The following is a 14,472-nucleotide window of genomic DNA, read 5'->3' as shown; positions in this document are numbered from 1 at the left end:
TCTCCTTTAATCATGAGGAAGAGTCTTCTTTAAAATAGCATCTTCAGAAGCAACAGAAATGACCGGGCACCGTACTACTCCTGTCGTCATGCCTGTTCTCTACTGGCAGCCACCAGGACCCTTCCTCCTTCCTGCCTGCGCCTGTGTGACATCAGAAGAATCAAACGCTTAAGTCTTTTCTCAGAAGATGCCATTAATGGATGTGGCTGAAATAAGAGAAAAGGATAAACCACAAGTCCAGCACGGCAGTATGGGGGCTTTATTTTCGATAGACTCTTGATTAAATGTCAACTCTGCATTCTAAAGGATAGGGACAAAGGAAGAGATGTGTGGTCATGTGAGCAAACTGTTTACTTTAGAAAGTATTTCTAGTCTTGAAGTCATACTTCCCAGAAACATTCACTCTGCACATTTCCCACGCTGTGCCTCGCTCCACCCGTACCTGGACAGTGGCTGGCAATCACACACAAATTTTCTTCCTATCTGTGACAGTCTGCATGGCAATGGCCCCCATAGGCACATAAGGAGTGGCAGTGTTAGGAGGTGTGGCCTTTTTGGAGGAAGTTGTCACTGTGGCTTTGAGATTTCAGATGCTCAAGCCAGGCCCAGTTGCTCTGTTTCTCTTCCTTGATTCCAGCTAACCCAGATGTAGAAGTCTCAGCTATTTCTCCAGCACCATGTCTGCCTGCCTGCCACCGTGCTTCCCGCCATGACCATAATGAACTAAACCTATGAACTGCAAGCCAGCCCTAACTAAATATTTTCTTTTATAAGAGTTGCTATGTCCATGGTGTCTCTTCAAGATAGTAAAAACCCCAACTAAGACACTACCCATTTGATTTTGGGAACCTTCTTAGTTAGGTTTTCCTGAGATCCAAACTGAGGGCATAGGAAAGTTCGGAGAGCAGTTGGGCCTCTTATCTGTTCCTTTATTTTATTTTTTGAGACAGAGACAGTGTAGCTCAGGCTGGCCTCAAGCTTGCAATCCTCCTGCCTCAGCCTCTAGATTGCTGTTATTATAGATATGCAGCATTGCACCTGGATAGACTCACAGACTTCACTCTGGAAACTTCAGGGTTTCTGAACAATCAGGGAATGGGTTGAGGTAGGTTAAATAGTCCAGTCCTTGTTTGTATGTTTTTCCAATATTTAATTGCCTCAGTGTCTCAACTCAGAGATGCTTGGTGGTAGGAAACTGTGAGGTGAGAAATAGCAGTGCGGGCACATTGACAGCCGTGAGAACCAACGGCTCGATAAAGTGAGCGGTAATCAGCTGACTGCCAGTCCCACCGTTAGCTGGACCTCGCACTGGAGCTGTGCAGGAGCCAAGAACCCCAGAATTCCTGGTCACTTCCAAGATGCCCTTGTGCTCATAGCCTCATTAAGTACTTAATATTTATTATGATGCCCTTGGGCCACCAAGATGAGTAATTATACTGTTTACTCTGATTCCTAAGGCAGGCACTTACATAAAACACTTAACATTAAAAATTACTAACACTTACTGAACTCTGTGTGCCAGGACTCATGTTCCATGCTTTACAGGGATTATCATGTTCTAGAAATATTCTCATATAAAACAGCTTTAACTGGGGTTGGGGATTTAGCTCAGTGGTAGAGCGCTTGCCTAGGAAGCGCAAGGCCCTGGGTTCGGTCCCCAGCTCCGAAAAAAAGAACCAAAAAAACAACAACAACAACAACAACAACAACAACAAAAAACAGCTTTAACTAAAAATACTTTGTTACTTAAGCTTTAGTTGGCTGAAAATTGTACCTATATGGAAAACACATTTACTAAGGAGGCTTTGATTAAATGATGACTTCCTTGTTCTCCTTTTGGACTGTGTGTGCATAAACACATTAATCCTGGCAAGTGCGTTCAGTATGTATTTTTGTGCTGTGCTCTGTCCTTTGGTAGTGCTAATAATCTCTTATCTATAGGAAATGCATGGCGAGACTCCAGGGGAATAGCACCAAGCCTTACGCATGCTGTTTTTCTGTACATGGATGTTGATGATAAACTTTAGCCTATAAATTAAACACAATAACAGGTTAACAGCCATGTTTAACTGTATGCTACAGTAAAAGTAACACAATCGACTGTTTTACCCTTAAAATATTCTATGCACTGCTCTTCCTGTGATGATGTGAGATGGCAATGCCACTCCGTAGTAAGATTAAGGTGGTGAGAAAACACAGGCACCGTGGTAGCAATGGGCTTCTATGGAACGGTTATCTGAACACAGAGCTGCAGTGACAGTAGATTTGGGACAGACAGTGATGGAGCAGCACATGGGTGGGCGACATACACAGACTGGATACAGACAAAGGAATGGTTTACATCTTAGGTGTGAGACCGAGAAAGACAGCACAAAACTGTGCTGAGGGCTTTTCTGTTCCTAAGCTACTCATGGTACAGAACTCATACAGCTTTGCAGGGGACACCTGCATTGCTCAGGTTGCCTTCCACCTCCACCTTGGTCCCACTTCTCTGAGCTTCTGCAGCCCTCACTTCCTGTCCATTGGGTGAGCCTAGCTCTGCTACTCATCTCTCATGTTGATAACCCCTTCTTTTCTGGACGACAAGCAGGTGGAACTCAGACTTTTCTGTTCACTCCTCCAATGCTGGTTTGTCACTCCTCCATTCGTCTTCTGAGAGCCTCACTTTTCTCATATGAACAACAGGAATTTATTACTCACATCATATTGGTCAATATGTGCATTACTCTAAATAATATGCAAAGAGATCGCCACACTGTTGGTTGTCTGAGTGCAATTTGTATAAGGTCCAATGTACTAAAATATGGTATTCGTGTCACATTTATTTTTAAAATTTTTGAAAAAATTATTGTTATTGTATGTATAGTGTATGTGGATGTGTGGGCGCATACATATTTTGGCATATGTGTGAAGATCAGGACAACTTTGTGGAATTGGATCTTTTTACCTTTGTGTGAGCTCTGGGACTTGCACTCAGGTCTTTAGGTTTATGTGGTAAGTGCTTTTTTTTATCCTTTCTGAGCCATGTTTCCTGCCCTCACATAGCTTTCTAGAAGTGTATTTTTAGGAATAAACATGGAACAATCTGCCCAGCCTAAGTCTTGACCAGGGACCAATCTGCTGCTTCTGCATTGTCGTCATCACCCTAAGCCAACCTTCTCCAAAGACCTAGACGCTCAGATTTCTTTCTCAATGTTGAGATTGAGCCACTGAAACACTAGGCGATCTGTGCTGTAGAGGGAATGTTTAGTTCCTCCTGAAATCTGTGTGTGGTAACTGGGACCACAGGGTGATGTGATGATGAGGCTTTGGCACATTTCCAAGTCACAAGTATGTAGCCTCATGGAGAACTCATGAGTGTGGTTCTGTCCTCAGAAAAGAGACCCTGAGAGCTTCTGTATTCCTTCTGCCATGGGAACAAAGCAAGAAGATTGTAGTCTGGGAATGGACATCTGTGGACCTCAGCAAACCCTTAACCTGGCATCCTGACTTCATATTTCCAGTGTTTCCGTGCTGGAAATTGATGTGACTTTTTTTTTTTTATAGTGACAGACAATCCCTGTTGGGTTCCTGAAGTGGAAATATGCATGTGCCATGCACCGTCTGCAAAGCAGTCTGTAATGATGTGTAGATGGCAGCTTTATGAGAGCAAAGACCGGGGTTGGGGATTTAGCTCAGTGGTAGAACGCTTGCCTAGGAAGCGCAAGGCCCTGGGTTCGACCCCCAGCTCCGAAAAAAAAGGACCAAAAAAAAAAAAAAAAAAAAAGAGAGAGAGCAAAGACCAAGGCCCACACGGTCCTGTAGAAGTGGGGCAATGCCCTTTGTCCCCAGTTCCTCATTTCTAGCTCTACTCCTTCTCGTAGCTGCCCTGCTAAAGTGGAAGACGCTATTTTTCTGTAACTATATTTTTCTTACTACTATCTTCCGTCAGCTATTTTTTCTTTAATTAAGAGCATTCTATCTTCAACTTTCTAATCAAACCATATATTCTGAACTCAAAAAGAAAAATAAATTTAAGATAGTAGCATGAGACAAATGCCTTTTTATTACAAAGAACACCTTCCCCAATAAGGAACTAATAGAAGAGTCAAATTATGTGTTCCCTAGAATTACGTTTATGAGTCGGAAGCATTAAAGAAAAGCATTTTGCTTTCCAAAACATATGCTGTACTTTACACGCACTAGTTACTGGTGCTTGTAAACTACAGCAGAGCCAGCCTCTAATAAGAAGTATGTGAGGTCAAACACAAGCCAAATCGCCATTTTTATGTTTGAATCCCCAATCTTTATTTAGCTTTTATGTTCTTACCCTTTCTTTGGCACCGTTTACAATTAATTTCAACCATTAATTTATAAGATCTACCCCCACTTGAAAGCAGCCCCCTTCCCTCCCATCTTTTTTCTTCCCTCTCTTATCTCCTTCTTCTCTTTTCTGCTCTTTCTTTTTCATTTTTGAGACAAGGTCTCCGTATTTAGCTCAGGCTGGTCTCAAACTCCCACTCTTCTACCTCAGCCTCCCAAGCTGTAGATATGTAGGTTTGCCATACCACATGCATGTGTGACAACCTTTTCATTCAATCAGATTCTCTTTTCTGTATCAGTGATGGCTTTTCCTTTATATAATAGGCTACACTTAACTTTCTTTCCCTCTCAATTATTTTTAAATTTTTAATTTAATTAATTACTTTATTTTTACGATTTCCTTCTATTCCCAGGACCTCTCCTAGGAAAGACAGAACAAATCATGATACTCCCAAACTCAGAACGACTTACAGATAGAAATTCCAAGTGTTTGCTGCGGCGTTCAAGGCCCTTCAAGCCATCTGGAAGGAGCTTTCCTGCTTCCTGTTGATGTTTTCCACCCACATGGGGCTGCCTCCTCTGTCTGCCCAGGAGCCCTCAGGAGCTGGCATTCTTAACTGGCTCATTCCTTCTTCCTTCTCCTCTGGACTCTCTGTCCTCTAAGCCCCAGGACATCCTGTGAAGTCTCCCATCCTCTCTTGCATTCAGTAATTGCCAATCCCCTGCACTCTTTTTCCAACTCTCCTACCCAGCACTCCTTTTTTGTTCAGTCCTGCTGTGTGTTGGCCTGAAACTGTTTGCATTCTGATGTTAATTTTGCTTCCTCAGGAGAGCTGCCCAAGGCGAGCAGTCCATCAAGTACTGGTGATCTCTTGACCTTCTCCCCATTTAACTGGACACTAAAGGCTAGAGTCTGTGATTGGGCAGTGGAGGGGGAAGGTGGGACTGTAGGTTCAATAGCGGGGGAAGAAGGAAGGAGAAGAGGACAGAGGGGAGGGAGAGAGGATGCAGGAGGAGGAAGCACGATGGACCAGAACCGTGTGGCCAGGAGAAACCGCAAATATGAAGGGGGTCTTATAGCTGGGGAATAAGTTAGTATCGTGTTGTATCCGACCAATCTAGGCAAATAGTTTATAATTCTAACAACTTGATTGTGTGTTTTTATATGGGTTTATTGGGGTTGGAAATTCCAGTAGCATTGTCTGTCTCAAATTCCAGATGTTCTTTCTTCTACCTTCCTCAGAGGATTGTTGGTTCTTCCTAAAGGGCAGTGCCCTCTTGTTGCTTTGTAAGTCATAGTTGCTTAAAACATTTTTGCTAGGTCTGGAAAGTCACCAAGCATTATGGTTGAGAGAACCAGGCCCCAACTCAGGCCACAGAGTCTTGTGGGAATGAGAAGTTGAACTTACTGAACTAGGCTGCCTTAATAAATCAGCCTGATCTTACTTTTTCCCTAAACAGAAGGGTTCACATATGTATTATTGAACTAACCTATTAGTGTAGAATCTTACAAATATGTGAAAATCCAGTGTTTTCCAAATAAAACATGCCTATCTATTCAAATAGAAATCATCTTGTCAGTTTAATATAAGAGCTTAATACCATATATAGATCATATTATATATATATATATATATATATAGAGAGAGAGAGAGAGGCAGAGACAGAGACAGAGACAGAGACAGCTTTCATTTAAATACATTGGAGAATGAATCCAAGCTAGTAATGGATCATAGCAGTAGAACTTTTGCCTATACCCATTACTTGGTATGCAATGCCTCATTTATAACACACACTACTTACTAGAGCAACAATGGATAAAGGTGAAGAGATTATGATGACAACAGATCAAGGTTGTGTAATGCCCAAAACTAACCTGTATGCCTCACCTGCCCAGGGACCAGGTAACTTCCTGGAAAGCTGGAAGTTGTAGTTTTTAGAAAATATCAAAGTCCCGTGGGAAAATAGCTGTCCTACAGGTTTGTCCTTATAAACCCCTGCAACACATGGCTCGAGGCCATTCTCAGCTGGGAAATTCCAGGAAATGGTCCTCAGCAAAGTCTATCCCTTGGTCAATATTTAATATGTAAAGATTTCTTTAAATTTGGCTCAAAATGGTGGAGCTTGTTTTTCTGGCCAATCTCAGGATTAACAATTGGTGTAGAATAGTTCTCCTACCACCATTGCAATTGTTAACTTGATTACCAAGGACACCTAGGGCCATAGGTAAGGAGTTCTGTTATCAGGTGAAATGATACAACAGGGGAATAACATCGATTAAATGACTGTAAAGGACAATGCATGCCCAGATCCCTAGGAGTCCTGAGAAAGGCCCAGGCCCAGCAGCAGCTCCCTGATCTCCCAATTTTATTATGAACCAGGAGTCGGTCTTCTTGCTGTGTTTGGCTCTGGATGGGTTTTGTCCAGGGCTATGCACCAGGAGGACAACATCTAAGCTTGGCAAGGGTAGCTTTAGACAAGGTGTTTTCTGTTGTGGACTTTTTAATGCACCTACGTGAATAAAACCCTCCCTACAGATCTACTGCAGATACCACCCCTTCCAGGCTCCAGTGGCCAAGCTTAGTCCAGCTTTTGATAAGGGATCGTCAAGTTTGCTGAAAACCAATCATCATTTACCTGAGTCTCAAGCACACCTGGGCATTTGACAAGAGGAGAGTGGCCATCTAGACAGTGAATGTAGTTATATCTGTGTCATGGCTTTAAAGCTGCCCCAAGAGCTGTGTTACAAAAGAATGCAGAAGGCAAATGGCCCTGAAGGCAACCCCCTTAGTGCATTGTTTATTTTGAATAAAAATAACAAAGCCTTTTCTTGCTTGTGATTTACTGTGTGGGGCACTTAACCATCCTCTCTCTGCATATAGTAGACTGCAGCTTTAGTGATTAATTTTAATAGATTCCCACCAACTTCTTGAAACCATTTCTGTTTCAAAAAGTTAAAGATAAAAATAGATTGTAACTGACAGGAACCATGGTCATATTTTCAGTAATTATGCTAGAAGCATTTTATAGGAAGTGGATTTTTGATGTGGAAGACTGTATGAACTCTGAGGCTAAGTATGGGTGAGATGACTTAATGGAGGGTGCTGTGCACTCACATTTGAATCAACTCAAGGTCTGTCTCATAAAAATGCTTGGCGTGTCAAACTATGCCATTGTCCTGGATGTTGTGGCTCAGATGTGCATACAACTCTTTCTACATTGCTGGCTGCATGTACACAGAAGCTATAAAGCTTTCCCAGGAGCTCTCATTTTGTGGACAGGGCAGAAATCTAGTACTCCCTATGTTAGCCCATTTGGCCTTTCAGGCAGATGTCCTGGCAACCATGTTCCCTGCTCTTGTAAAAGTCACAGAGCTTTTGATTTTATCTTAGACCCTTAAAACTCAGAATGTGCAGAATGATTACTGTTTTCTCATCAAATCCAGAGAGGTCATACCCATTTGCTTCTATACCCAAATTCATCCTATATCTCACACACACACACACACACACACACACACACACACACACACACACACACGCTCTCACCCAAACTCATGCACACTCACACGTGTATACACCTTCTTGATTCTGTGAGACTGGTGTCCAGCCAGCTCTGGGATCTGTCTGCCTCCCTCCTATTCCACGGTACTGAGGTTACAGACACATCGGCACCGTGCCTAGTTTTCAGGTGGGTTCTGGGCATTTGAACTCAGGTCCTCAAGCTTGCACAAAAGTCATTTCACCACTGAGCCATCTCTTCTGTCCCTCTAATTTGTTGACCTTGGACAAAAGCCAGGCAGCTTAAAAACAAAGGTGGTGTATAACGCATTCTTCCACCAGCAGGTTGTCAAGATTTTTCCAGCCTTTTGATTCTTTAATTGGTAGCGAAAACGAACTCGATCGAGTCTTCTAAATGGTAATATAAGGGTGCTGCTTACTACCTTGTTCACTGTGGCCTGCATAACCTGCTTTCTTATAGCACAAAGGACCACAAGGCCAGCCACGGCCCCATCCACAACGGTCTGGGCCCTCCAGACTGAGCCACATAAAATTAATGTTTTTGAGAGTTAAAGGCAGCTTAATATGCATAATGCATGGTCTATCCTATCACCAAAGTACAGTGACATGGTCTACATTGAACAGTTACTGTACACACAAGGCTCTGTGTAAGACTTAAGATGATGTTGGGATATTATAAAGACAGAATCAGGCAGGAGGGGTTCATAGTGATGAGAACAAAGCTGCTCCGGTCTCCTGTCTGAGAGCTGAGCTGCTTCCTCACAGATCTGCAGGACAGAGGCGAGACCAGTGTCAGTCTGTCCCTTCTTTGCCCTCCCCAAATAGAGAGAGAGAGATTGGTCAGTTAATTTATCAAAAGTGTGTTTTTAGTTTATATTCTAGTAGAATATAGGTGATATAAAAATTTTAAAATAATACATACATAATACATAATACATGACAGGAAAAGCCACACTTAAAAAGACATTAGGAACTAACCTGGGGTGGCTTGTTACCACCCCACAGGTGCTGAAAACACACAGTAAGCTCTTTGGTTTAGATGAAGATGTTTTAAAACAACAAAAGTCATAATAGGACCATAAAGGAACAGAAGAAAGATTTGAAAAAAAAAAGAACTCTTTTTCTCCTCTCCTCTCTCAGTTCCCACTCCTCCACCCCCTTTCCCCATGGCAACTTCCTGGCCTCGGTCCTTGGGGCCAGTGAACTTGCCCACCAGAAAGCATCTTCACAATAAACCCGTATTTAATATAAAAAAAAGAATTATTTGAAGAAGCAATTGTTTATAAATTTTAAAAATTAAGATTGATACCAGCTACATAACTTAAAATTGATAAAATATCAAAAAGATAAATAGATTTGAAAATTAAAACTATAAAGCCCTATAAATCAGAAATCCAACCAGATACATCTGTAACCAAAACAACAAGCCTTTCAAAAACCTATACATATAGTTGTGCCATATTTGAATTTCTGAGAAGAAAAAATTTTGAAGGCAACTAGAGAAATAATAGCAACATTAATGCAGAAAGTGAAGATAAAAATTATAGTCATTGTCATAGCAGAACTTGTAGTAGCTTGAAGGTATCTTTAATATGACTCTAGGAAGAAAGAAACTACTAATCCATAATTGTACACACAAAGTAAAGTAAAGAGAATAAAGACTTGGGTAGGCAAACAAATGTTGAGTACACATCATCTGTGTACTCAATTCAATCAGTGGATCAATTTCATGATAAAATGTTTTTCAGGCAGGAAAGACTATGACACCAGAGAGAACTTGGATCTATACTGTGCAAAAAACATACTAAGAATCAAATAAATGAAAGTTTAAATAATTTTTATTTTAACATTCTCTAAAAGAAAATTGGCAGTGGTAAAAATAGTATCAATTGTCCATGTGTTTACAGAACACACAGAGGTAAAATATGTGCTAACGCTAATAACAGCACCACAAAGTTAGGAAGGAACATTGAGAATTTATTATGCTAAGGTCTTCATAGTGCATATAATTTGAAGGTAGACTCTGATTCATTAAAAGCGTACACTGTAAACACCGGGATAACTACAAGTATTAAACATAACTGTGATGCTGTTTCATATGAACACAATCTGCCCTCTAGGTCAAGGAAGACCTGGGATTTTAGAACCATGAGGTCCTTTACTGCAGGGACAGCACTGGAGCCTCCAGCGAAGTCAGAGTAGAGCTGCCTCAGGACATAGGTCTGACCTTGTTGGAGGACGTGTGTCAGTGTAGAGCTGGGCTGTGACGTCTTATGCTTAAGCTCCGCCCAGGGCGGAAGGCGTCCCTTCCTAGCTGCCTTCGGATCAAGGACTCTCAGCTTTCTCCAGCATCGTGTCTGCCTGCAGCTGCCATGCTTCCTGCTAAGATGATGATGGACTGAACATTATCTGAAACTGAAGGCAGCCCCAGTTAAATGTTCACCTTTGTAAGAATTGCTTTGGTCATGGATTGCTTCATGGCAATGAAACCCTAAGTCACTGGTTCTTTTTGGCTTGAATTCTAATGTAGGGAAATTCATTAAATGTTAACAAAATGCTTTTCAAAGAGACTAACAAGGAATGAGTAATAATTCAACCATAATGATGAAGTGAATAATAGAAATGTCCAATTTATAACTGGAAATGACACAGATTTTAATATTCAACACAGAAAAATACATTAATCATGAATTGTTTAAACACACCAAGTAAAAGACAGTGAGTATTCAACTGGTTAAAAAGCAATATTAAACTTTGTACTGTCTACAAGGATGTTTATGGTGCACACCTTAACCAATAGAATTCTGAAGTCTCTATACTAATGTTGGACCAAGTAGAACTCAGAAGATAAAATTATGAAGAATGTGGAAAGCCGCAATAACATTCGCCACCACAAGATGGCGCTGGCTTCCGCCGTGCCAGCCCGACTTCCTTTCAGGAAGCTAGCTGTGTGTGCATGTGCAAGAGTGTGTTCGTGCCAGGTCTTTGCCCACTCCAGGGCGTGCCTATGAGATCATGGGTAAGCGACCAATCAGGTGTGGATGTGCCGCGCTAGGGTGTATATAAGCCGCGCCATTCTGGGGCTCGGCTCTCTCCTCTTCAAGATGTAGTAAACGCTTTGCTGCAGAAGGATCCTGGTGTCCGCGAGTGCGTTCCTGGTGGCGAGACGATAGCGTGGGACAGAAGAATGATGTTGTTTGGGAGGAAAAGGCTAATTACTAAGAATATATAGCAATCCAAAAAGTATATGCATGGAATGTGAGAGTTTCTAAGGAGGTGGAATAAAGCCTCAAAAAGAGTCCAGGTGGTGGTAGCTCACGCCTTTAATCCCAGCACTTGGGAGGCAGAGGCAAGAGGATCTCTGTGAATTCCAAGGGAGCCTGGTCTACAGAGAGAGTTCCAGGACAGCCAGGACTACACAGAGAAACCCTGTCTCAACAAAGAACAAACAAATAAACAAAGCTTAAAACAAAAAACAGAAGAAAATGTGCAAACCCACAAATGTAAATTCAGGATTCCATTTTTGAGCTGTGCTTGGTGGTTTTCATGGCTGTAATCCCAGCATTCAGGAGTCAGAGGCAAGATGGTTAGATGTTTGACCCCAGGCTACCCTCATTCCCAACTGTACAGCCCCAGGCTTATGTGCAGCTGAGCCTTGCGGTTCCAGCTAAGACTAGAAAATGGACACTTTTGGGTCTAAACCTCGATTGCCAGATACCGCCAGGTGTCTGCTGAGACATTTATCCAGTTGTGTTTGCCCAGGCTGGCAGGAGGAATGGTCTAAACAACACATGTCTTGTTGCCATCTTGACTATGGGATAAAGAAGGAGGAGTCATAGTTTCACCACTGACTTAAGGGCAGCCACATGGCTGGCAGCCATCTCTGTTATGGGTCGGAAAAAACACAAGCAAAAACAACGGACCTTGGTGGCCGACAGTCAAACCTTGTAACATAATAGTAACCCACTTGGTATTAATTGAGAAGGCGTTACATTGTTTTCTCTTGTTAGAACTTAGTTTTTGTCTTCCAAAAATTATGGTTATGCTCTGTTTTTACTCTTTTAAAGGTATTCATTTTATTTTAACACACAGGGACAGTTTAGAGCAGATAACTAAAAAGACAAAGGTTGTTTAACTCAGATTCGCTTGGTCCCAAAGCTGTCAGAGAACCTGCTGAGAATGGCACTTAAGATGATTAAATTCACCATGACAGAGACTCCCAAATCTTAGCAGTGACCCCTTCAGGGCCTCCAAGATGTGGAAACAATGACAAAGGACTGCACCTGGACTGGGGTGCACTGACCACTGGGCATTACTGCCCCAATGCCTTACCCACTGCCAGGACCCTGCCCAAACCGTGGACAAATGGGGCACAGGACAGGCCTTGTGCTGCCTAAGACAAAGTCAGGTCGGTCTCCCGAGTTTCCCGAGTTTCTCCCCCGGGAAGGTCAGGGTTGCCAGGCTTGGCAGCCAAGGCTGACCTTGCGGTGGGACCTTGGTCCCCAGTGAAGCCATCGACACCACAGGATCCCAGTCGGGTAGGCATCCGGGTGACCGGCCAATCTCTGCCATTAATTGATACGTAGGCCTGTGAGTTATCCTCCCGCCTACTCTGGTAAAAATCTACTCCTCTCGGGTCTCTGAAGGGTTTGAAGACTGATGAGTTTCTTTACCTAAAGAAACTCACTTTTCTGTAAGGGATCCCGGTTAGCGACCACCCATGTCTCACAGTGAACAACCGGATAGGAGGAAAGGGTAAAGTTAAAGTTCATGCATGGTCTGAGGATACGAAAGCTCTGAGAAAGTGTTTTTGGCTCTAAGGTGTTTTAAGGTTGGTAAATGCAGGTTACGAGTGTTAGAGGATGGAATAAAAAAGTGTGGAAAAGAATGGAAAAACCCTTCCCGTTCCTTCCCCTCACTGTGGTCCTGATGCAGTGAGACTCCCAGTGTTCGAGCCTTTAACACAATCCGTCCACTGTGGCTTTTGCTGGGGTTCTAATGCTTGACTTAATTCCGCCCCAGCAGCGGGAATCCCGGTGTGCACAGTGAGGGGTCCTTGTCTCCAGTTGGTTTCTGATCAATCAATAAAGAGCCCGGGGCCAATGGCCGGGCAGGTGGAGTGGGCGGGGCTTGGAGGTTCGCGCAGGTGAGGAACTGGGAGAGAAAAGGGCGCAGAACACCTGACTGGGGAGAAGGTCGGACCTCAGGGCCTCAGTCACGAGAGAACCAGGGTGAGTGGACGCGGGAACTGCCCCTGGGGTAGCAGAGGTGAAGTCCAGACTTTAGAAGATTGAGTTGCAGGGTTGTGGATCCCGCGTCCGCTCTGCAGAGGGCGTGGCCGCTCGGGGGCGGAACGCGGGAAACCTGACCGAGTTCACCCCGCGCTGTCGCTCAGTGGGTGCTGGGCCGCAGGGAAGCCCCGGACCCCGTTCCAGGGGTGGGGAAGCTCGGTCTGAGGTGCAGGACAGGAACTGGCTCAGGGGTCCCGGGGGCTGCAGGGAGGCCGAGGCCATCCGGGTCTCAGGCTCCTGGACTTACGGGCGCCACCCGGAGCCGCAGAGGAGCTGGGAACGGAATTGGGGCCGCAGGCTGGGTCAGGCCCCGGGCTGGGGTGGGGAAACGGGGAGCTCTGCCCGGGCCCTCGGGGAGGCTTAGGCTAGAAGGTGGCAGCCCGCTTGGTGGTCACAGCTGGGAGCGTGGGGAGGCCGTGTAAGGATATCAGACGGTGGCTCTGTGGGCGGAGGCCTTCGTGGCTCCCCACGGCGGATACGGCTGGAAAGGCAGCCCAGGTTTTGAGGCGTTTATTGTCATAGTGGAAAGTGCATGTGTAAAACCGTACCCCACTTCTCAGGGTGGGCCTGAGATTAAATCCCTTTTGCAGGGAGGAGTCTCTGGGAAGGAAAGCTCATTGGCTAGGCCTCCAGTCCTTTAGGTACCTCATAAAATGTAGGTTTGTCTTGAGCCTTCATGACCACAGGTCACCTGTGGAGGGGCCTGGGGCGTTGCCCTTACGTCACTGATGGCCACAAATCTATGGGGGGGGGCTGCTGCAGCTAGTGACGGGGCCTGGTGCTCGTGAACAGGGAAAGGTCCTACTCTGGTGCTTGGAGCCTTAGCTCAACCAGGGACCAAGCTACTGTTCATGGTTGTACAGTTAACTCTGGGGTACGGGGTGGGGGGAGCTTGCTAGCAGCGCTCAGCATTAAGGAGTCAAAGCGTATTAAAATTAAGTGCGTATGTGCATGCGTGCCTGCCTGAATGTGTGCATGCATGCCTGAGTGTGTCTTTCATTCATGAATCCCAGGTGGTTGCTCCTTCTGCAACATGGCTTTCAGTACAGATTACACACAGTGGAAACACTAACAACTTTCCTCTTCTCTGTGTCTTTCTGCCCCGCCGGTCCAGTGGAAGTCTTCAGACCTCAGCAGTGCCTTCCCTCACCCCTTACCACCCGTGGGTGCAGCGGATGGAAGGAGCAGGGGTGGGGAAGTACAATGCATAGCGACTGTCTCCCTGGAGCAGACACAGCGGCCTATCCAGAGGTACAACTTTTGGGTATCCCCCTTTCAGTCTTGGGGAGGCGCCCTATTTAGGGAAGGGAGGACTTTCTACCTGGGGATGCTCGCATGTATCCTTTGACCGGTTTATC

This window comes from Rattus rattus, chromosome 9, assembly GCF_011064425.1.
Source record: "Rattus rattus isolate New Zealand chromosome 9, Rrattus_CSIRO_v1, whole genome shotgun sequence".
Classification (NCBI taxonomy): Eukaryota; Metazoa; Chordata; class Mammalia; order Rodentia; family Muridae; genus Rattus; species Rattus rattus.
The sequence above is the reverse complement of the archived record's forward strand: the minus strand, read 5'-3'. Positions refer to the sequence as shown.